Source organism: Canis lupus, chromosome 2, assembly GCF_003254725.2.
Source record: "Canis lupus dingo isolate Sandy chromosome 2, ASM325472v2, whole genome shotgun sequence".
Lineage (NCBI taxonomy): Eukaryota > Metazoa > Chordata > Mammalia > Carnivora > Canidae > Canis > Canis lupus.
This window is the reverse complement of record NC_064244.1, coordinates 45413877-45438616: the sequence shown is the minus strand read 5'-3', so window position 1 is coordinate 45438616 and position 24740 is coordinate 45413877. Positions and strand designations below refer to the sequence as shown.

Below are 24740 nucleotides of genomic sequence, written 5' to 3'. Positions count from 1 at the left end.
ATAAAATAAATGACATGGAATGTAGCTGTACGCAACTTTAATTAGGATATTGTCATTCTGTGTCCAAAGGTGGAGTCTTCAGCCACCCAGCAGGCTCATCAGCATTTACCTTTTATTAACAGAAAAAAATGGATGAGAGGGTAAAGACAGATGATGACGTCTCACTTCACTATGAAAAAAGCAGGCTGCAGCTTGTGTTCTGCTGGTGACATTAGCACGTTTGTCCTTTTATACAATACACTTGTACCAAAAAAGAGGTATTGATTCCTGTGTGTGTGTATGGTGAACTATGTCTTTATATTAGAAAAAATCAAAGAGAATTATGCTTAGATTCTAATAAAATAGGAAATTTGTGGCTGATAGAAGCTACAGATTGGTAAATGAATCCAGTGTTGTACTTTGTGAAATTTAAGGAATTCACCTCAAGAAGTAAAGACAGGTAACTTCAAAGAGGACCTGTTTGCGGTTTGGTGAATAGAGTGGATTAGGCATTCAAAATCTATTTCTAAATGAATGATAAAATATAGCACTTAAAATATAATCAGAGTTTATTTTCTACAACATATATAGTATGTTCCAGGATATTAAGTGTGGCCGCCTGAACCACCATCGTGCTGCATCTGGTTGTTTGTCATCATCCAAAAGACAATGAAGAAACTTCAATACAGTGGTATAATTCCTCAGGGTATAATTTTACTGCTGAAGAAAGGACATCTGTAGGTTTTTGATAAGCCTAGAAAGTGTCTTAAAATCAGAAATTGTACAGAATTATTTTGGTGTGGATTAAACTAAATACACAGGATTACATGGTTTCGGGGTCAGAGACATCTTAGACAATCATGCCAAGATGATTATAGTATATAGGCTTTTTAAAAAATAGGTATGACTTGCAAGAAAAATGTGGAACCTACTAATTCTTCCTCAATCTTCAAAATAATGGTGATATAATATATCATTTATATTTCATTTTGATTGTTTAACTTTTGTGTATCAATTTGTATAATACTAAAAGTAGTCATCTTAAGATATTGTAGTGTTCTATATGTTAACTATACTGTAATTAAAATAAAATAAAAAAAGATCTTTTAGTAGTATTTAAGAAATCCCTTTAAGACTGAAAACATGTCAGAATAAAATCTTGCCATTTATATTCCATACTTTGGTACTAGCTTTGATTTCTTCAAGTGAAAATTAATGTACCTAAAAAGGTTAGGAGTCCTGTGCTTTCAGAATGTGCTGTCTCTTTTATAATATTCATTTAATTTAATTAATTGTTTTTGGAATTATTTGTCTAAAATCTGTATTCTCCCTTTCACTAGAAGCTTTATCAAGGTAGAGAGCATTGTTCACTCTTGAATTTTTGAGACATAGCATAGCCATTGGCACAAAATAGTAATAATAAATATTAATAGGACCAATGAATGAGTAAATCAATGAATAAATAAATGGGCTTAGAGTAGAAGATGTGCTATTAGTGAGAGCCAATGATAAATTTATAAATTAATCTCTAATTTTAAGCTAAGACAAATTAGGGACAATTTATGAAACTTAAAACTTTATGTAAAGATCTCTTGCCTATAAAATGGAAATAAAAATGCTCATCCTTTATTTCTCTGTTGAAATGTTATGAGAATAGCTTGGAAAAATGTTCAACTAAGCTTTTTAGTTCTACACTTTTTACATCTATTAAAAGTGAATTTGTAGGCACTAAACATTTTAATTTATAATGCTTATAATATTCTCTGACTCCCTAAGCTTTAGGATTTTATAATTGCTTTCTCTTTCCCCATCCCTACCCACAAAATGGCATTAACATGATTATATTCCTGCTTTGGTTTTTTACTATGACAGAAGACCCTAAATAATATCCTATCTGAATTAACGTAGCATGCAGGTAATTGAAGTACATTGGATTTTTCTGGCCTCAGATAATACCTCACAGTGAATTTCCATCCTTGAAACCAAAGATGACATTAAGGTTTATCATAAATTAAAATATTTAGACATAGTATATACATTTTGGATTTCTGCTTCATGTCCTCTGTGTCTCTCCTTCTTGTCCTCACCCTAAAGGAATGAATGAAATTCTAAGACCATTTATAAACAAAACACTGTTTGGTTTGAGTAAACCCTGAAGTGTCCAAGTTGGGGATCATTTTCTGGATTGAATTCATTTACGCAAGTTAGGCACCCAGGCCTGTGAGGACATGAGGGTAACTAGGCAACAAAAGCTCTTGCTTGGTCTCTTTGATGGGGTAACAACACTGACTTCAGTGTTATGTCATAAAGGAGACAGGATTTCTTCATTTTTTCCCCCTAGAATTCCAAGAATTTTTTGAATTCCCCGATGTTCTTTTAACAAGATATTAAAGTATGAATATATATTCCCTTTTGGATATATTCATGAGAGTTTGCAGAGAAAGTTGAATAAATGATTAGGTTAATGGCCAGTGTAAATTTACCAACACCTTTCCCTATCTCATCAGCCACACTGTTTGAGTTACTGTGATGCACTCTGCTGATGAGCATATACCCTTCTTTATCAAATACAGGAATTACCATATGTCAGGGGACCCGATGTTGCTGAAAAGAGAACTTCCTTGTGATACCTTGAAGTGCTGATAGGTGTGTTAAATTATCATGTGCTAAGTGTCCATATAAGAATATGTGCATGAATAGTAAGACATTTGCACCTGACTGCAGTGATAACCCATGATTTGAAATATATGTATTTATCTTATGACTTTGCATTTGATTTCTCATAGTTTCTTTGAAAACTAGCAAAAATTCTGTCAGGTTCACATAAATACATTTGTTGCATATCAAACAAAAATGAATATGATACTTTCAAGTAACGATGAGAGTTGATGACTGTGATATTTCCAGTCAAATTCTATTTTGTAACTCATCAGTCAATGTCTTATATTGTTGGTGGCTATTAAATTCTGTAGGCCTAAGCAAACTAAGAAGGATATAACTAATTTTACTGCTGCATAACTTTAAAAATTAGATTGAATATCTTGGGAATGATATGTGGCACTGGCAGAAAAGCCAGTGGTAGGGATATTAGACAGCCAAAGACTTTCTTGTGCCAAGCCCCATGCTTGGGAGGCCCACATGGTACCACTTAGATGCCCTTTGCAATGCAGTTGTGGAAATGAGCCTTTCTGGGCTCTTCCTTCCCAAGAGCTGAGTGAGTCATTTGATATGATTATTAGACCCTCTCTGTTGAAGAGCAGAGGTGGCCACACTAAACTCTTGTCATTGAAGAAGGGCTCACTACATTATTTTCATGAATCTAATTCATTATACAGACCATCATATTGTTTGGACAATCCTTAGGTATGTCTAGATTATATTATTATATTTAATTTTTGAAAAGACTCAGTATAACCTGATGGAAGGAAGAGGAAAATCACAATCACACAGGATTTGGCTCCTGGTTGTCACAGTGAATCTCACTATGAACATGGGCAAGTGATTTTATTGCTCTGAGCCTTATTTTCTTCATCTGTAAAATAGTGATAACGGTCTCTCTCCAAGAAACTTAAAGTAAGCATTAATTGTGTTAATGCATGTAAAAAAGACTTGCAGAGGCCCTGCCTCCAGTAGGTGCCCAGTAAACTACTACTCAGGCTGATAATTTAATCAGTAGGCTGACATTTGCACATTATGGCTTTCCAGAATGTTTTCCTGGGACCACGTGGAACTCTCTTGGTTATACAGTTGTGATGGCTCCAGGACTATGTCTGGAATCCAATCTGATTGCTCGATGCCCTGATGTACAAGTTCTTAAATATTTTAAATATCATCTTTAATCATTGCCATATTGCAGAGAGGCAGAGAAAGAGTTATGGGATGCAATGCATGTAAAGCATCTAGTGTCATGAATTATGTGTAGTAATGATAGATATTATCATAACTTTTATTACCTCCCATGGTAGGCTGAATAATGGCTCCCAAAATATGTCCATATTCTAATATATTCATGAATATATTACCTTACATGGCAAAAAGGACTTTACAGATATGATTAATTTAAGGATCTTGGGATGGGAGAGGATGCTCAATGATTCAGCGAGGCCTTAAATATAATCAAAATAGGCCTTTTGTAAGAGAGACAAAGAGGTAAGAGATGTAAGAAGGCACTGTGACAGCACAAGTAGAAATTGGTGTGGTGTGGCCACAAGCCAAGGAGTGTTGGTAGCCTCTAGAAGCTATGAGATGTACAGATTACCCCCTGGCATCTACAGAAAGAAACAAGCCTGCCAAAATCTTACTTTTAGCTCTATAAAACTTATTTTGGATTTCTGACCCCCAAAGTATAAGAGAATAAATCTGTGCTGTTTTAAGCCACTAAGTTGTGGTAATTGGTTGTGGAGGCAATGGGAAACCTATACATTTCCCATCCATAACCCTATTTCTAAAAGTTGAACTCATAACCAGCCCCCGAAACTCTCCTTCACCTACATGATTTTTGTTTTTGTTTTTGCATATAGGCTCTTCTTACCCACTCCTACCCCTCCCACAATATTACCCTTTTGACATCTTCTCCACCTAAAGTATTCTTATGTATCCTCTGAAAGACCAGTTTGTAAGATAAAGTCTGCTAGTAAAGAAAGTAGCCTTAAGACTTCTTTGAAACCTTGTAGTCCTTTACCTATAACTCATGAAAAGGATTGTGAGATAACAATATATATTATTTTTATTTCATCCAAGAATGATACCCTAGACATACTTTTAGTGGAGAAAATCAGAAAAATTTTTAATCCCATGTGCCTATTGCCAAATTTCTCTCTGTGCTGTACTTTCACCACATGACTTCTAGAAGTTGTATTGATAACTGGGATGTGACATGTTCCTTCGACTCATCCAGATGGTGTGAAAATGCTTCCCTCCAGAAAGCCCACATGGATTTGCAACATGCTAAGGGACAGACTTTCTAAGTAGTCAGGGTGTCATCAAAAATGAAGGGCACAAAAAAAAAAAATGAAGGGCACCTCAGCCTGTGAGATGGGTAAAATTAACTAATACTGAGATTAATAGTTAAGGCTTATGACAATTACTTAACTAGTGAGATCTTAGAGCTAGCTAATATAATTTACTCTTTATTATGGTAAAAAATACACAACATAAAATTTACCATTTTCTTCACTATTTTATTAGAGTATGTTTTGAGTTCCTGAATGTAGGAATGGTAGGATAACCAAGAAAAACTATTTCATGTAGAACCATCAATAGTAACTTTGTAAGAGAGGTTTGAATGTCTTTTCTTTGAAATTCCTACTGCAAAACTCTTCAAAACCTGAAATGATCACTGGTAGTTATCAAACACTGGTGATAAATCGCTGAGGATTTTTATGTTTTGGTTCCCAGTATATAACCAAAGAGAATTTTGACAGTGAAAGGAAATGCTGACAGTCTCTCAAGGAAAATTGGTGCTTCACCAAAATAGCACAGATGAAAAGTGAGACACTTTACCAGTGATGTGTAGATCTCAGTGGATATAAACTCAGTTAAAAGTATACTGGGAGGGAGAGACTTTGGGCAGACCTTTACCTAGATATTTGTTTTGGGAAACCTGGAGATAATTTCTAATCACAATAGCACTGTCATAGGAGTCAGAGACTTGATACACAGATATTTTATTTGGCAGTAGCAACTATGGCTTACTCACAGAATGTTGCTAAATGAAGTTTTCTGCTTTAAATTACATATTAAGTTTCTACCTGCAAAGACAAATATTTTAGAAGAAGAAGAACTGCCTTTCTTTAAAATATGCAATATGGATTTCAAAGACAGATGTAGTTCTTCTGTTTGAGGAATTCTGAATAGCAATAAAGTTTAACAAGCTTATGTGCCATCTTTTGCTTAACATGCTCACCTAAAAAGGACTTGTGACAAAGTAGCCTGGAGGGGTGGGGATAATATGTTTTAAATGACTGCTGTGTGGAAAGCTATATGGCAGGTGCTTCACATATGTTATCTCATTCGATTCTCAAAACTATCTTATACAGTAAATTATCCATACTATACCAGCTCAGAAGATCCAGCTCAGAGAGGTTAAATGACTTCCCTAGAAGGGGGGCAATTTGAACACATGTCTGTACTATTCTAAAGCTCACAGTGTGTTCTGTATGATACCAAACTAACATATTATGGGAATGAGCATCTTTTTCATTGAGAACAAATGAGTATACACTGTCTTACCCTTTTTAGTTTTGGAATGGCTCAGAAAATAGAGTGTTTTGATGTCATCAGCGAGAAATTAAAAATACTGTAATTCTACAGATAAGAACATGATAGAGAAGTAGAAATTATGAGGTTAAGTTTTACCAAAGTAAAAAGCCTGAATTATTCAGTGTTACTGTACACATTTACCAAATGAAATGAATAAATGTCAACTTACTACAGCCTAAGAATAGATTTATATTCTCTCCAATAAATCATTAGTTCCTTTGGCCATTATATTCATCAGAGTCATCATATTTCTTAAATACAGCTTAATCTATAATAAGATTTTACTGTATGTCTCTGAATTACCAAATTCTATTTCCAAAGCTCTATTAAAAAGATCATTTATAATGTCTTTCACTAACTAGCTGATAATAAAACACTTCCTTAGATAATAGCTAGAAAGTAAAGGTGATTTTTATTATTACTTACAATTTGCTTTAACTTCACTGTTAGTATATAGTATATTTCTTATATATGCAATTATATCCGGTTTTGAGCATTTTGTCTAAGGACTACATAATTCCAGTTATTGCAACTGGTAGTGAATGACATACAATTTCCCTCTCTTATTGTTTTTTTTTTTTTTTTTTTTTTCACCTGGACATGATGTATTGGTGTTCAATTTACTAACATACAGAATAATACCCAGTGCCCGTCACCCATTCACTCCCACCCCCCGCCCTCCTCCCCTTCTACCACCCCTAGTTCATTTCCCAGAGTTAGCAGTCTTTACGTTCTGTCTCCCTTTCTGATATTTCCCACACATTTCTTCTCCCTTCCCTTATTTTCCCTTTCACTATTATTTATATTCCCCAAATGAATGAGAACATATAATGTTTGTCCTTCTCCGACTGACTTACTTCACTCAGCATAATACCCTCCAGTTCCATCCACGTTGAAGCAAATGGTGGGTATTTGTCATTTCTAATAGCTGAGTAATATTCCATTGTATACATAAACCACATCTTCTTTATCCATTCATCTTTCGTTGGACACCGAGGCTCCTTCCACAGTTTGGCTATCGTGGCCATTGCTGCTAGAAACATCGGGGTGCAGGTGTCCCGGCGTTTCATTGCATTTGTATCTTTGGGGTAAATCCCCAACAGTGCAATTGCTGGGTCGTAGGGCAGGTATATTTTTAAGTGTTTGAGGAACCTCCACACAGTTTTCCAGAGTGGCTGCACCAGTTCACATTCCCACCAACAGTGTAAGAGGGTTCCCTTTTCTCCGCATCCTCTCCAACATTTGTTGTTTCCTGCCTTGTTAATTTTCCCCATTCTCACTGGTGTGAGGTGGTATCTCATTGTAGTTTTGATTTGTATTTCCCTGATGGCAAGTGATGCAGAGCATTTTCTCATATGCATGTTGGCCATGTCTATGTCTTCCTCTGTGAGATTTCTGTTCATGTCTTTTGCCCATTTCATGATTGGATTGTTTGTTTCTTTGGTGTTGAGTTTAATAAGTTCTTTATAGATCTTGGAAACTAGCCCTTTATCTGATATGTCATTTGCAAATATCTTCTCCCATTCTGTAGGTTGTCTTTGAGTTTTGTTGACTGTATCCTTTGCTGTGCAAAAGCTTCTTATCTTGATGAAGTCCCAATAGTTCATTTTTGCTTTTGTTTCTTTTGCCTTTGTGGATGTATCTTGCAAGAAGTTACTATGGCCGAGTTCAAAAAGGGTGTTGCCTGTGTTCTTCTCTAGGATTTTGATGGAATCTTGTCTCACATTTAGATCTTTCATCCATTTTGAGTTTATCTTTGTGTATGGTGAAAGAGAGTGGTCTAGTTTCATTCTTCTGCATGTGGATGTCCAATTTTCCCAGCACCATTTATTGAAGAGACTGTCTTTCTTCCAATGGATAGTCTTTCCTCCTTTATCGAATATTAGTTGCCCATAAAGTTCAGGGTCCACTTCTGGATTCTCTATTCTGTTCCACTGATCTATGTGTCTGTTTTTGTGCCAGTACCACACTGTCTTGATGACCACAGCTTTGTAGTACAACCTGAAATCTGGCATTGTGATGCCCCCAGATATGGTTTTCTTTTTTAAAATTCCCCTGGCTATTCGGGGTCTTTTCTGATTCCACACAAATCTTAAAATAATTTGTTCTAACTCTCTGAAGAAAGTCCATGGTATTTTGATAGGGATTGTATTAAACGTGTATATTGCCCTGGGTAACATTGACATTTTCACAATATTAATTCTGCCAATCCATGAGCATGGAATATTTTTCCATCTCTTTGTGTCTTCCTCAATTTCTTTCAGAAGTGTTCTATAGTTTTGAGGGTATAGATCCTTTACATCTTTGGTGAGGTTTATTCCTAGGTATCTTATGCTTTTGGGTGCAATTGTAAATGGGATTGACTCCTTAATTTCTCTTTCTTCAGTCTCATTGTTAGTGTATAGAAATGCCACTGACTTCTGGGCATTGATTTTGTATCCTGCCACGCTACCGAATTGCTGTATGAGTTCTAGCAATCTTGGGGTGGAGACTTTTGGGTTTTCTATGTAGAGTATCATGTCATCGGCGAAGAGGGAGAGTTTGACTTCTTCTTTGCCAATTTGAATGCCTTTAATGTCTTTTTGTTGTCTGATTGCTGAGGCTAGGACTTCCAGTACTATGTTGAATAGCAGTGGTGAGAGTGGACATCCCTGTCTTGTTCCTGATCTTAGGGGAAAGGCTCCCAGTGCTTCCCCATTGAGAATGATATTTGCTGTGGGCTTTTCATAGATGGCTTTTAAGATGTCGAGGAATGTTCCCTCTATCCCTACACTCTGAAGAGTTTTAATCAGGAATGGATGCTGTATTTTGTCAAATGCTTTCTCTGCATCCAATGAGAGGATCATATGGTTCTTGGTTTTTCTCTTGCTGATATGATGAATCACATTGATTGTTTTACGGGTGTTGAACCAGCCTTGTGTCCCAGGGATAAATCCTACTTGGTCACGGTGAATAATTTTCTTAATGTACTGTTGGATCCTATTGGCCAGTATCTTGTTGAGAATTTTTGCATCCATGTTCATCAGGGATATTGGTCTGTAATTCTCCTTTTTGGCGGGGTCTTTGTCTGGCTTTGGAATTAAGGTGATGCTGGCTTCATAGAACGAATTTGGAAGTACTCCATCTCTTTCTATCTTTCCAAACAGCTTTAGGAGAATAGGTATGATTTCTTCTTTAAACGTTTGATAAAATTCTCCTGGGAAGCCATCTGGCCCTGGACTCTTGTGTCTTGGGAGGTTTTTGATGACTGCTTCAATTTCCTCCCTGGTTATTGGCCTGTTCAGGTTTTCTATTTCTTCCTTTTCCAGTTTTGGTAGTTTGTGGCTTTCCAGGAATGCGTCCATTTCTTCTAGATTGCCTAATTTATTGGCGTATAGCTGTTCATAATATGTTTTTAAAATCGTTTGTATTTCCTTGGTGTTGGTAGTGATCTCTCCTTTCTCATTCATGATTTTATTAATTTGAGTCTTCTCTCTCTTCTTTTTAATAAGGCTGGCTAATGGTTTATCTATCTTATTAATTCTTTCAAAGAACCAACTCCTGGTTCTGTTGATCTGTTCCACAGTTCTTCTGGTCTCAATTTCGTTGAGTTCTGCTCGAATCTTTATTAACTCCCTTCTTCTCTTGGGTGTAGGATCTATTTGCTGTTTTTTCTCTAGCTCCTTTATGTGTAAGGTTAGCTTTTGTATTTGAGTTCTTTCCAGTTTTTGAATGGATGCTTGTATTGCGATGTATTTCCCCCTTAGGACTGCTTTTGCTGCATCCCAAAGATTTTGAACGGTTGTATCTTCATTCTCATTAGTTTCCATGAATCTTTTTAATTCTTCCTTAATTTCCTGGTTGACCCTTTTATCTTTTAGCAGGATGGTCCTTAACCTCCATGTGTTTGAGGTCCTTCCAAACTTCTTGTTGTGATTTAGTTCTAATTTCAAGGCATTATGGTCCGAGAATATGCAGGGGACAATCCCAATCTTTTGGTATCGGTTCAGACCCGATTTGTGACCCAATATGTGGTCTATTCTGGAGAAAGTTCCATGTGCGCTTGAGAAGAATGTGTATTCAGTTGAGTTTGGATGTAAAGTTCTGTAGATATCTGTGAAATCCATCTGGTCCAGTGTATCATTTAAAGCTCTCGTTTCTTTGGAGCTGTTTTGCTTAGAAGACCTATCGAGTATAGAAAGAGCTAGATTGAAGTCACCAAGTATAAGTGTATTATTATCTAAGTATTTCTTCACTTTGGTTAATAATTGATTTATATATTTGGCAGCTCCCACATTCGGAGCATATATATTGAGGATTGTTAAGTCCTCTTGTTGAATAGATCCTTTAAGTATGATATAGTGTCCCTCTTCATCTCTCACTACAGTCTTTGGGGTAAATTTTAGTTTATCTGATATAAGGATGGCTACCCCTGCTTTCTTTTGAGGACCATTCGAATGGTAAATGGTTCTCCAACCTTTTATTTTCAGGCTGTAGGTGTCCTTCTGTCTAAAATGAGTCTCTTGTAGACAGCAAATAGATGGGTCCTGCTTTTTTATCCAGTCTGAAACCCTGCGCCTTTTGATGGGGTCATTAAGCCCGTTCACATTCAGAGTTACTATTGAGAGATATGAGTTTAGTGTCATCATGATATCTATTCAGTCTTTGTTTTTGTGGACTGTTCCACTGAACTTCTTCTTAAAGGGGAATTTTAAGAGGCCCCCTTAAAATTTCTTGCAGAGCTGGTTTGGAGGTCACATATTCTTTTAGTTGCTGCCTGTCTTGGAAGCTCTTTATCTCTCCTTCCATTTTGAATGAGAGCCTTGCTGTATAAAGTATTCTTGGTTGCATGTTCTTCTCATTTAGGACCCTGAATATATCCTGCCAGCCCTTTCTGGCCTGCCAGGTGTCTGTGGAGAGGTCTGCTGTTACCCTAATACTCCTCCCCATAAAAGTCAGGGATTTCTTGTCTCTTGCTGCTTTAAGGATCTTCTCCTTATCTTTGGAATTTGCAAGCTTCACAATTAAATGTCGAGGTGTTGAACGGTTTTTATTGATTTTAGGGGGGGATCTCTCTATTTCCTGGATCTGAATGCCTGTTTCCCTTCCCAGATTAGGAAAGTTTTCAGCTAGAATTTGTTCAAATACATATTCTGGCCCTCTGTCCCTTTCGGCGCCCTCGGGAACCCCAATTAAACGTAGGTTTTTCTTCCTCAGGCTGTCGTTTATTTCCCTTAATCTATCTTCATGGTCTTTTAATTGTTTGTCTCTTTTTTCCTCAGTTTCCCTCTTTGCTATCAACTTGTCTTCTATGTCACTCACTCGTTCTTCCACCTCGTTAACCCTCGTCGTTAGGACTTCTAGTTTGGATTGCATCTCATTCAATTGATTTTTAATTTCTGCCTGATTAGCTCTGAATTCTGCAGTCATGAAGTCTCTTGAGTCCTTTATACTTTTTTCTAGAGCCACCAGTAGCTGTGTAATAGTGCTTCTGAATTGGCTTTCTGACATTGAATTGTAATCCAGATTTTGTAACTCTGTGGGAGAGAGGACTGTTTCTGATTCTTTCTTTTGAGGTGAGGTTTTCCTTCTAGTCATTTTGCTCAGTGCAGAGTGGCCAAAAGCAAGTTGTATTGGGAAAAAGAGAAAAAGAGAGGAGAGAAAGAAGGAAAGAAAAGAGAAAGAGAAAAAAAAAGGGAAGAAAAAGAAAAAAAAAAACGAAAAAAAAAAGAAGAAAAAGAGAAAGAAAAAGAAAGGAGAAAAAAAAGGGGGTGGGGGAAGGAAACAAATCAAAAAGCAAAACAAAACAAAAACAAAAACAAAAACAAACAAACAAAAAAAGAACCACCGGGGAGTATCTTCTGATTCTGTGTACTTTAAGTCCCTTGGCTTCTCCTGGAAGTTGTCCGTCTAGCTGGTGTTCTGGGGGAGGGGCCTGCTGTGCTGATTTTCAGGTGTTAGCAGTTGGGGGAGCTGCTGTGCCCCTGCCTGGTGCAGGGCTCGGTGGGGGTTGTTTACCCCGTGAGGCCGCAGGAGGAACAGCCCCAGTGGCGGGGCAGCTCTGGAAACCTGGATTCAGCTCCGGCAGGAACTCCATCTGCAGGGCCTGGAAGCTCCGGGGCGGGGCCGCTGATCTGCTCAGCTGGGGCAGGAGCGTCCTTGCTGTCCTGGGCCCTCCCGGCCTCTGCCTGTCCCGGGGGAGGCGGGATCCTGGGCTGTGTCCCGGCGCCCTGTGCTCCGGAGCCTGCGCTGTTGGATTCGCGCTCCCGGGCCGCGCAGCCCCCTCCGCGGAGCTGCCGCCCAAGCCCCTCCGAGCTGCTCCTGGAACCGCGCAGGCCCCTCCGCACGGAGCCTCTTCCCCTGCCCGAGCCCCTCCGAGCTGCTCCCGGGGCCGCGCAGCCCCCTCCGCGGAGCCGCCGCCCGAGCCCCTTCAGCTGCTCCGGGTCCCGCCGGTCCCGCCGTGCGCGCTGCAGCCCTTAGGGAGCTCGGCGCACTCTCCTGGGCGCGCAGTTGCTGTTACTGTCCCCGGGAGCCCGAGGGCATCCCCGCCCTCCTGGGTCCTGCTCCAGCTCCCTGCGAGCCCCTTTCCGCCCGGGAAGGTCGGTGCAGCTCCTGCTCCTCCGGGACGGGGCTCTCCTGTCCTGGGGACACTCGCCCCGGCCTCGGCCCGGCTCCTCGCGGGGCCCCTCCCCCTTGGAGGCCTTTGTTTCTTTACTTCTTTTTCCCCGTCTTCCTACCTTGATAGATGCGCGAACTCTTCTCACTGTAGCATTCCAGCTGGCCTCTCTTTAAATCTCAGGCCGAATTCATAGATTTTCAGGATAATTTGAAGGTTTTCTAGGTAGTTTGGTGGAGACAGGTGATTTGGGGACCCTACTCTTCCGCCATCTTGCTCCTCCCCCTCCCTCTCCTATTGTTTGATATACTTTTTGCTTTTATCTATCCTCATTATAGATCCAGATTTGGCATAATTTGGATGAGTATTTTAGTATTACTATAAATATCACACTTTTTAAATGTGGAATTTCACTTAAAAAGCTCAGTGGTTTAGCAGCAGGTAAGAAGTTAGATTTAAATAGCATACATAAACTTTTCTTTTTTCACGAGGCAGAGTGAGCTGACTGAAATATACTTGGTTTTGACTCAAACACAGATTTAGAGGAAGAATGTACATGTCAATTATCCCTGCGTTTCTCAGTACTGCTGTTCTGAATCTCTGCAGCAGCCTGTTGGCTTGCTCCATTTTTTTTTTGTTTTGTTTTTTGGCTTCTGTATTTTCATTACACTTATTTTGAATTACGTACAATGTCAGGATGTGGTGGGAACTGATAGGGTAGAGAAATAGAGGGAAGGAAATAGCCCCTGTAATGTTTAATTTCCTTTAAGATCTATTTGCTACATGAAACACACTAAAAAATTTTATTTATAATTAATGTTTGTTAAAAGGTTTCTTCTGGTATCTATGGAATAAAAAGCAGAGTTTCTTTAATCATGGTTGATAATCTTCCTACCTGCTTCCCCAAATAAATTTCAAAAGATACTAAAGATGTCAAGGAAGATACATATCTCTGAATATAAGGAAATATTTTCTTTTTCAGAAATAAAATGTAAAGGACTCGGAGTTGTCCATTAAATGTTTATGTTCTACATTATTTTATAATAATTTTGACAAAAGCATTGGATTTTAATATGCCACATTATCTATAAATAGGATTGTGGACCATATTTATTTGAAAAATTATATAGTTGTTTTAGTTTTAGTTTATGTAGATTCCAAATTTGAGTAGACATTATTTTTCATCTGAATATGGGAACAAATGTTTTGCTGCAAAACTTACAGTTTTCAGCTCTTCTGATCCTCAATATCAACCTATTCTTTGAGTACAGTTTGGCTCATGGTTATTGAAGGGAAGTCTGTGCAGTTAGGGCTTTAGGACAGAGGAATTAATTAGATTATTTGCTCTTTATTTTTGCCCAAGGCTTCCACCAAGTGCTTTAGATATTAATGGATGATGATTGGGATGATTATATAACCTCACTTTATGTTCTAAGAGCAGCTTGGTGCCCACATTTAGATTGATTCAGGATTTTGGTAGTCAAACGTGGAAAATATAATTCACAGTGTGAAATATTTCCACATCACCAAGGATAATGCTGGGACTTCCATACCACTACCATCACACACAGCTCACCTCATGTACCACATCCTCACCACCTTACCTTCTTACCACCACCTCCACAACACTGTATCCTCATCTTGACTTCAACAGTCACCTTCACTTAACCTCATCTGTGCTATGGAAGAATTCTTCATGGATTGGCAATAGTCCTAGCCATCATAAAAATTTCAGTTTACTGGGAAGGACAGTTATGTACCGAACCAGTTATATTGGAAAGCAGAGTATTCTTAAAATACTAAGATAGAGCTATCAAGTACAATAGAAGCTTAGGGGAGGGAGAGAGTAATCTGGCTGGAGGTATTGGGGTAGATTTCATGGAGAAGTTGTCATAGGCTTGGCCTTGAAAGAAGGACAGGGGTTTATTTACTTGGCAAATTCAACCTGTGTTAAGTGTCCAGAATGCAGAGGTCATGGGAAGGGCATACTGGGTAGAGATAATATAGAGAGCAAAGCTCAGTGGTGACAAAAATACAGAGGCTATTGGTAGAATGTTGAGTCATGGAGAGTTTTTAATGCAAAGATTTGTTGGAGGAAAGGGGGTGGCTGAGGATTATAAACTAGAAACTGGAAACATCTGTCAGGGGCATTTTATGGAGTGTGCTCATTTTTTTAAAATTTCTATTTATTTATGATAGTCACAGAGAGAGAGAGAGGCAGAGACATAGGCAGAGGGAGAAGCAGGCTCCATGCACCGGGAGCCTGACATGGGATTCGATTCCGGGTCTCCAGGATCGCGCCCTGGGCCAAAGGCAGGCGCCAAATCACTGCGCCACCCAGGGATGAGGGTGCTCATTTTTATGCTCGGAGATTGGGATTACTTTCTGCAGTCATTGGCAACCATGGAAAGTTTTGAGTTGAGTGAAATGAACAAAGCTATGATTTAGGGACAGATGGATTGAAGGGAGGAAACAATTATACCAATGAAGACCATTTAGAAACATTTAACAATAATTTAGCAAGCAATGAGGGACATTGGTAGTGGATATAGAAACAAAGGGTCAGATTTGAAGTATATGCCAATGTGCGTGTTGAGAGGAAAGGAAGAAATACAGAAGATAGAGGAAAGAGACAAAGAGAATTCCTGGGATGGTACCAGCCTGACTAAAATAAGGAACAGAGAAAGAGGATCTGTCTCTGAGGAACGATGATGTGTTTGGGCAGACAGAGCATGAACACCGAGAGGAATATTTAAGGATTCTCCGCTTAGAAGTTAATAACCGTTGAGGACATGATATTATCAGGGATAGAATACAGAGCACAGATTATCAGAATTTTCCAACATATTCACATATCCAGAATAACAGAGAAGACTAAATTTTTAATCCAGATTATTTGGAGGCATAGTTCAAAGTGCAACATTTCTGGGCAGCCCTGGCGGCGCAGCGGTTTAGCGCCGCCTGCAGCCCGGGGCGTGATCCTGGAGACCCTGGATTGAGTCCCACGTCAGGCTCTCTGCATGGAGCCTGCTTCTCCCTCTGCTTGTGTCTCTGCCTCTCTCTCTCATTCTGTGTGTTTCTCTATGAATAAATAAATAAAATCTTAAAAAAACAAAACAAAAAAAAACAAAGTGCAACATTTCCTTAGTAATCGTGTGTTTTATTTTTTAAATGTGTAGATTCTGTATTCTACTCTGTTATCTAATCATGCTTAAATTTCTTCCTGATTCATTCATTAATGGGCAAGATTCTGCTATATTCATCTACTTAATCAACAATTCTTTGCTGAGTACCCAGTCTATACTAGACACCATTTCAGACACTAGCGATATGCCTATGATTGAAATAAAGCCTGCGGGATCCCTGGGTGGCGCAGCGGTTTGGCGCCTGCCTTTGGCCCAGGGCGCGATCCTGGAGACCCGGGATCGAATCCCACGTCAGGCTCCCGGTGCATGGAGCCTGCTTCTCCCTCTGCCTGTGTCTCTGCCTCTCTCTCTCTCACTGTGTGCCTATCATAAATAAATAAAAAATTTAAAAAAAAAATTTAAAGAAATAAAGCCTGTCTTGGAGCTTACAGTATAGTGAGAGGGAAACAGATTACAGGCAAGTAATTAAAAAAAATAGGATAGTTCAGAAAATAAGTACTATGATGGAAGTAAAACATGAAGTTTAGAGTGGTGGGGGGTGAGATGATATGGTTAAAGTAGCTTTTGAATAACTAGGAGGATACAGCTGAGTTAAGGCTTGGGCGGGGGTGGTCACTTGGGGGAGAAGTGACCTGAGAAAAATACTGCACGTGTAAAGACCTTTGGATATAAGGAAGCTACTACAGAGAAGAAAAAGAGGTCTAGGGAATTATGGTACAAAATGAATTGAAAGAATGAGCAGAGGCCTGGCAGACTGTGCCACAAAGTAGATTTTGTTTTAAATGCCCCAGCAAAATATCAAGGACTTTAAACAAGGTGATTAATGATCTGATGGAGATTTTTAAATGATTTCTTTGCCTGCTGTGTGGAAAATGGGTTGTATAGGGGCCAGAAATAAAAACTGGGAAAACAGCTGAAGAGAATGACTCATCAGTCATGAATTCATGTAGACGTTGAGGGAAAGTGATAACCAAAAGATAAGGCCTGAAATTTTATCCATTGAATTTATCACTTTCACATATGAATTGGAGTGAATTAAAGACAGCAAATCACATCCACTGAGTTTAGCTTATCTGTACTTTTTCTTCTTGGTGTTGCCTTATTCTTTGGAAGCAAATTCACAAATACATGTGGGCACTCAAATAATTTTTAAAGGCACTAATGAGCTGTATATAGGGAATCCCATAGGAGAAACAAGCCAGAATCACAAATGGAAACATAATGCCATGTTGTCAGGCCATTCTTGCCAAAAATTTCAATGACTTCATCTACTTGCTGAGTTGTTGGCTCACTTGTCTACTTGCCTAGTAAGGGATAAAAAGAGTTTCTGATCCACTGGCTAGGTTTTTTTTTTTTATTTTTTATACTCCCATGGAAATAGTAAAAAAGGGCATTTTCAATTAAGAAATACAAATAATGATCTTTTTTGAGACTGATGCTGTCATTTTTGTCACATGTAAATAAGGGGAGTCTCAAATTATTCACATTATGACATCTCCATTCAACTAGCCAAACTTCTATACTATGTTATAATTTGTCACACTCTGTGAAAACCATCACCGCAATTTTACCTAAAAATGGTTGAATGAGGGTGTTCAGACCTTGGGGGGAAATTGGATCAATACATAATCCCATGTGACCCAATTTGTTAGAAGTAGGAAAAATAAATGAACTAATAATACTTAGGATTTTTAAAAAAATTATGATGGCTTTTTTATTCCCAAGGAAATAATTTGTGGTTGAATTAGAAAACTCTAGGAATACTGTTTTTTGTTTGCTTGAGCAAGAATGCATCTAGTGGTAGTATAAGCTTTCTTATTCTCTTATTTTATTACAATTTTATCTAAAATAATGAACATTAAAAATGCTGCATTTTGCAAAATTATCTAGTTTTACTAAGTTGTTGGATGCCCTGAGAAAAATCAAGGAAAATAAAACAAACAAAAATTTTTGAAGCAGTTTCTTGGCAAATGTAAATATTCTAAGGATAAAACTATGTCTACTTTATCCAGGGTGAAATTCCCAGGATCTAGGATAGCATTAGGTGCAAAGAGAGCTCAAATATGTATATATTTTTTTTCTGAAAAAAAATTGTATTACTATTATATTCATCCAGCTCAAGTCATTCATCCAATCTTACACAATATGGCATGATTAAAAGTAGCCCAAATTTAATAACCAAACTATATTAGTGAATCTCCTTTCCTATTTAACATTTTAACATTCTTCTGATACCAATTTTCTTACCAAATGGAATCAACAAACCAAATTTTTAGAAACTGCACAACAGTGACTAATACCCTGCAAACCAAATAATTAGGTTTACAGAAAATTCTGGGAGGAGCAGTGAGAGAAAATACTGAGAATATCAGTTAATATGCATGTAAAGCTTGCCCATTTTATTCATGATTCTGATAGTGCACTCTAAAGCAGTTTTCCAGAAGTTGATTTGCTGGGTAATACAAATAAACCTTGAGACGAAACTCTTTGTAACTGTTCTCTTCTAGATGTGGTTGACATAGGCTTAGTCATATTTAATCTACTTTCACATATATATCCCCAAAAGATCTAGTCTGTGCCAGGGATCACATAAATCTGGAGTAAAAACATTTGGAGTTGCTTACTACTGTATGCCAAGTACTTTCCCCATCTTATTTCTATTTTTCTCAAAATTTTCTATTTCAAACATATAACTAGAGCTCATTTTTTTCAGACACCAAGTGGGTTATTTTATGCAAAAGGAAGTTTTTGACAACAAACCTTCCCAATCTGACAATTTAGTTGCAAAGAAAAATCTTCATATTTATAGCCTCTGTTTTCAATTGATTAAAGAGAAACCAACAATCCTATCTCATTACTATGACAAGCCCTAACTGAGAAAGTGTCTTACTTTGGTTAACTTTAAACAATTCAAGCTCAGGTTACTTTCACAGATGATTAACTATTAAAATTACTTGTACAAATGTGAAGCCAAATTTTTCCTTAGGGGAAGGGAAATGGAAAGGTAAAAGTGAATGAAGAAAATGCAAAATGGTGCACAGAGTATAGAAAGCTGTGTGTTCAGTATATGATTTTGGTCATTTTTCACAATGCAGTGGATATTTTCTTGTATCTCTTACTATGCCTATAACAAAAGGCAGTGCTAAAAAATATATAAATGAATAAAGACAGTGCTAACCCTATAAATCAAAGCAAATTTGATAAAACATTCATTTTCTTTTTTTTTATTTTAAAAATTTTTTTTAAACATTCATTTTCAGGTTTCATATATAAATGCATTTCTAATTATAAAGTTTCTATGATATATTTGCATGTTGTCCTAGACTAACATATAATACACAAACTCATGTAAATCTTCTATTATGCTCTTAATTTTTCCTAGATCTGACGTTATCTTCATAAATATTCAATTAAACCATAAACAAAAGCAGTATAACTTTTGAATCTATCCAACTTTTATTTCTCTATTTTTTAAGATTTTATTTATTCATGACAGACAGAGAGAGAGGTAAAGACACAGGCAGAGGGAGAAGCAGACTCCATGCAGGGAGCCCGACGTGGGACTCGATCCTGGGACTCCAGGATCACACTCTGGGCTGAAGGCCGCACAAAACTGCTGAGCCACCCAGGCTGCCCTCTATCCAGCTTTTAAAGAAAGATAGATCACCAGCAATTCCATAAAACAGAAGGGGTATCAATCCCTTACTTTCTTTTGCTTTTTGTGTTCGTAGTTTGTAAAACATTAGAAGCTGACATGAGGTTTTTCTACATATTGTCCAAGAACTTGGTTTTCTGATTTTAACTTCTGATTTTCTTCCTTAACTGCATCTACTTTTGCAGAGAGATCTTCAAGTACATTGAAGTTTCAACACTTGATTAATAAGTCATCCTTTTCCTCCAGTTCCACTTGATTTTTAGCATCAACTGCATCCATGTTGGCATTCATCATCTTGGTTAACAAACTTTTGGGTCTTGGATATAAAATCCTTGATGAATTGTCTGCTTTTGGAGGAGCTGAGTGGGAGGGGTTGGGAGGACACCTCAGGCCGCAACACCTGACTGGCCTCAAAAATACTTTTTTAAGATTTTTATTTATTTATTTGGAGTAAAGAGAAAGAAAGCATGCACAAGTAGGTGGAGCACCAGAGGGAGAGAGAGAAGCAAGAAGCAGACTCTGTGCTGAGCAGGGAACCCGACGTGGGGCTTGATCCCAGGACCCTGAGACCATGACCAGCAGAAGGCACTTAACCAAATGAGCCACCCAGGAGCCCCTATATTTTTTTAAAGATTGATTGATTGATTGATTGATTGATTGATTTATGATAGACATAGAGAGAGAGAGAGAGGCAGAGACACAGGAAGAGAGAGAAGCAGGCTCCATGCAGGGAGCCTGACGTGGGACTCGATCCCGGGACTCTGGGATAGCGCCCTGGGCCAAAGGCAGGCGCTAAACCGCTGAGCCACCCAGGGATCCCCACCTCTATTTTTTGTTGAGTGAATAAAATCACTGGTTGCTGAAGCAGTCAGGGCCATCATGTGTTTGATGCATACTAGTGATTCAAAGGTTTGCCTAAGAGATTTGAGTCCAACATTTTTTCCTACTTAATACCATGCTAACTAAGATCCTTATATCTTGTTGAAAATTTTATCACCAGTTTTACCTTCAAGTACCCTGGCAAGTCACAGGCTTTGACAGACTACATTATCAGTGTAGATGACTAATAAAGTGATGCTATCTTTCATTTCTGTGTTTTCACCCTATAGGATATTAGGTAAAAATCCAATTTATTTTCAGATTCTTGATTATTCAATAATGCCTTTCCTTGTAAAAATACACTTTGTCATCTTGATTGCCTCTTTTTGAGTTAAAACAGATTCAACCCGCCCCACCCTGCCATGCTCCCTCAAATGGCCCTCATCTCAGGAGCTATGCCTCCCACAGTGATTCTGAAGCTAGCTTTGATGATACTTCAAGTAATTTTTTTTCTCTGTTTGTTTGTTTTTTAAGCATTCCTCAAAGCCAGGATTTCTCTCTTGCTTTTTAACTTTCAAACTGTTTCCAAAATTGTCTTAAACATTATATATGCAATGAGATATTTTCATGGAGCTATTTCTCAGGATTTTTCCATTCAGTGCCTATCAGGTCAGGCTCATTTGCATCTCCACGGTGATTAAAAACTTATATTTTACATGAGTATCAAAATACACCTTACAAATTTGTGACCAGCTGCAGTGCTCCCTTTGAGTTCCCTTGTTGTGGGGACTATTGCTGTGTTGTTTTGAGCTATCAAATTCCCTGTGATATACCCTCTGCTTCAAGATTATTCTGCATTTCCCTTGTTATCTTTTGCATTTGTATCACTTATAATCGTTTGCTCCAAACATTACTGTTTGGGACCATTTCTCAGCATTTCCAACTGAAATTATCATTTAAAATAAATATATATTTTAAACAAATAGAGAGTGGCACTTAGTTCTCTAAAGTCAGAATCTTAGACTTGTTCCTGTTTTCAGACTAACTTCAAGGGAATATTTAACTAAACATAGTTTCAAATTTGTAAATAGAACCTTTGTCCAAATACACTTGTTGTAGGAAGTTTAATCAGTTTATGGGAGCCAATGGTGGCGTGTGTGTTTGTGTGTGCTTAATCTAAAATGATATTAAGCAAACACACTAGTTTGTTTAAAAAAGACAATAATTTTTTTTTTCCAAAAAATGACCTACTTTTTTAGAGAAGCATTAGTCCTAGGGTCAGGAGTTATTTATGTCATCTGTGATCATGGCAGTACATACATTCACCTTGATTTGGTTGTAGTGATAGTGACACTTGGTTCTGCAACAACTGTAAGGTACCACACTTTCCAATCATTCAGTGCATGGTTTTTGTTTTTTTTAATTTTTTTTAAAGATTCTATTTATTCATGGGAAAGAGAGAGAGGCAGAGAGAAAAGCAGGCTCCATGCAGGGAGCCCGACGTGGGACTGGATCCCTGGTCTCCAGGATCAGGGCCTGGGCTGAAGGTGGCGCTAAACCACTGAACCACCCGGGGTGCCCTGTTTTTTTGTTTTGTTTTGTTTTGTTTTGTTTTGTTTTGTTTTGTTTTGTTTGGCAGGTTAAAAAAATTTTCTGACCTGGAATAGTAGGATTTTTCTTATGTCTAAGGGCGCTTTAGCCAAGTGTACTAACACAATGATGGCCCAAGATGGTCAAACATACCTTGTTCTTCCTGAGGCTGTAGATATGCTTTTGGTCACTGAGCAGCCTTACAGTGCATCCCAGTGTGAGAAACATAGATGTAGGAAAAATAGAGCCAAATCTCAGAGAATACCTTGAATTATGAGTGGAAGGATGGAAAGGCCCAGAGAACCCGAGAAAAAATGTCTAGAAAGTAAGAGGAAAATCAGGAGCATCTAGAGTAATGCAGGTGAAGTAGGAAAAAATGTTTAAAATAAGAGCAGTGGTCAGTGGAGAAAAGAAAAAAAATAAGAACAAATAGAGGCCTCTGGAACTCAAATCCTTTTTTTTTTTTTTTTTGAACAAATTCTAAGGTATTATTGGTGTGGGGCCTGCAGCTGAATTTACCAGGAGTTAATGCGTGAGGAAGTAAGTTTCGCTGTATTAACCACTCTTTCAAAAGAAGATTGGCATTGAAGTAATGAAGACAAAAAGCACAGTTGCTTACAGACATGTAAGAATTAAGAAAATGGCTGAGGTAGAGAAAAAATTTAAGGAAAGTTGAAGGAAGTAATGGCTAATGATATTTGAATACTTATTATGTATCAGACAGTGTGCTAAATGCTTTAACTACTTTAATCTTCATAACACACCTGTGGGAGAAGTACTTCTATTATTATTTATATTTGGAGTGAGGAGACTAAGGCACTGGAAGTTACATAACTTGCCCAAGGTCATACAAATAGGCAATGGTGTCAAGATTAAAAAAAAAAAAAAAAAAAACAGGTTTAGCTCCAGGGACTTGCTCTTAACCACTCCACTATGCAGCCTCTCTGTGCTAGAGAGAAAGGGACATTCAATGAAGTGTAAATGTCTCTGAGCTGGTCACAGGTCAGGTGCACGGAGAAATCAGCATCAGAGGAAAGGGAATGAGCTGAAGATACATGAGGAATTACTTTTTTTTGAAAGAGAAAAAGGGAGGATATGTTGTTAGTGGTTTCCACTTGGGACAGAAAGAAATACCTTACTAGCTAGAGGACCAGGGAAACAAAAGAGCCTAAGGAAAATGGAACAAATTGGAATAATCACTATGTGGCATATGATAGAGTCACTTGAGGAGATCAGTAATTACCAAATAGCAATGGGGGGCCAGCACAGGCAAAGGAACACACTGGTGGTGGATGCTGTTATCTTTGCAGCCATATGTGGTGCTGTGGTATCACAAGGCATGATGACTTCTGAGAGAGCTGGAATGCTCTCAGGAGCATCTCTGCTTTAACAGAAGAGAATCCATAAGTAAATATGGCAGAAAGTTCTAGCTATAGTGGATTGGCACACTTTTTTAGTAGATTACCATTAAAAGAAGAACTTTGAAGACCTATCTAAAAGATTGTAAAATTCTTGAGTCTAGGCACTCTCCATATCTTCAATTAATTTCCCATTTTTCCTACTGCAATATTTTTCATGTTATAGGAATTCAATAAACCTGGTGACTTTATTGTTTTTTAGAGGATTAGAGGGAACCTAGGGGGAGTGGAGATAGCAGAAGTGTCTGTCTGAAGAAATGTTTTACTCCATCTTCTAAGTTAAGTTGGTCTTGGAAAAGGAGCTCTTTTTAAGGAAAATGAAACTGCCAAAACCAGTCCTATAATGACTTTTTCAAGCTATTGTATCCAGGCTTTAGATATCTAAACTGGAATCTTTGACAAAACCACAGCTGGAAGATAGCAGCCATTAATACAGCTCCAGAGATAAAGGGGGAGAGATGTTTGGTCCTATTAATTACACAAAAGTATTCAATATTCACCATTAGTATGTGCTTCTCAATGATGAACTTGAAATGGTCCACCACCAGAATACATTAAAGACAAGAATCAGCTACTTTTTGGGGTGGGGGATGTGAGAGTGTTGGCGGTGGAAGGACTGTCTAGACTTACAGAATTGTTAATAACAAGTATGCCTGGTGTATTTAGTACTCATTTTTTTTTTTTTTATTTAGTACTCTTGTATCTATCACAGAGCTCCAAAAAACTGACTTGGAATGTGACTTGAGCCTTTCATTTGGTGTGCTAATGAGAGTATAAAACTTGTACTCTTCACAGAAATAAACATACTATCAAATGTGTTATTTTTCTGCATTGACAGATGGATCACATGCTCAAAATTACAATGAATTTTTACTCTGAGCAGTTTTGCACAGCACCCTGCATCCACTCTTGTTGTTTGCCACATGTTACGGCCCTGCTTGTGCCCCGAGCCTGGGTCTCAAGGTAGCTACAGCATGACATTTTCTCAGAGATAGGCAGGATTTAATTATCCTCATTATTCTTAGATTCTCAAAGGTTTTTGTGGCTGTGCCCATTCACTAATACTGTTCTCTTGGGCTACAAAGCTGTGTCCAATTATTCTTGCTGCATGTCATTGAGTGACTTGGTGACACCTGTGGCAGCCCTTCTTGCATTCCAATGAATCCATTTCTGAATTCATAGTGATTCAGAGACTCTAGGGGCCAATGGGTTATTATAGAAGAGGAATGAGATTCTTTTTCCCCTTAGAGTATCTTTGTCTGGGTTTAGCCCTCTCT

At 38.1% G+C, this 24740-nt stretch overlaps 1 protein-coding gene, 1 long non-coding RNA gene and 1 pseudogene across 23 annotated transcripts in view; 1 reads left to right on the top strand and 2 right to left on the bottom strand.

Annotated features, from left to right (window-relative positions):
* Positions 1-24740, top strand: part of PDE4D (phosphodiesterase 4D) — a 1438885-nt gene that overhangs the window by 464716 nt on the left and 949429 nt on the right. The window lies entirely within an intron of this gene.
* LOC112660653 (uncharacterized) overlaps positions 1-24740 on the bottom strand; it is a 119922-nt gene that overhangs the window by 69352 nt on the left and 25830 nt on the right. The gene's annotated exons all lie outside the window — the stretch shown is intronic.
* Positions 19248-23741, bottom strand: LOC125753109 (short coiled-coil protein-like; annotated as a pseudogene).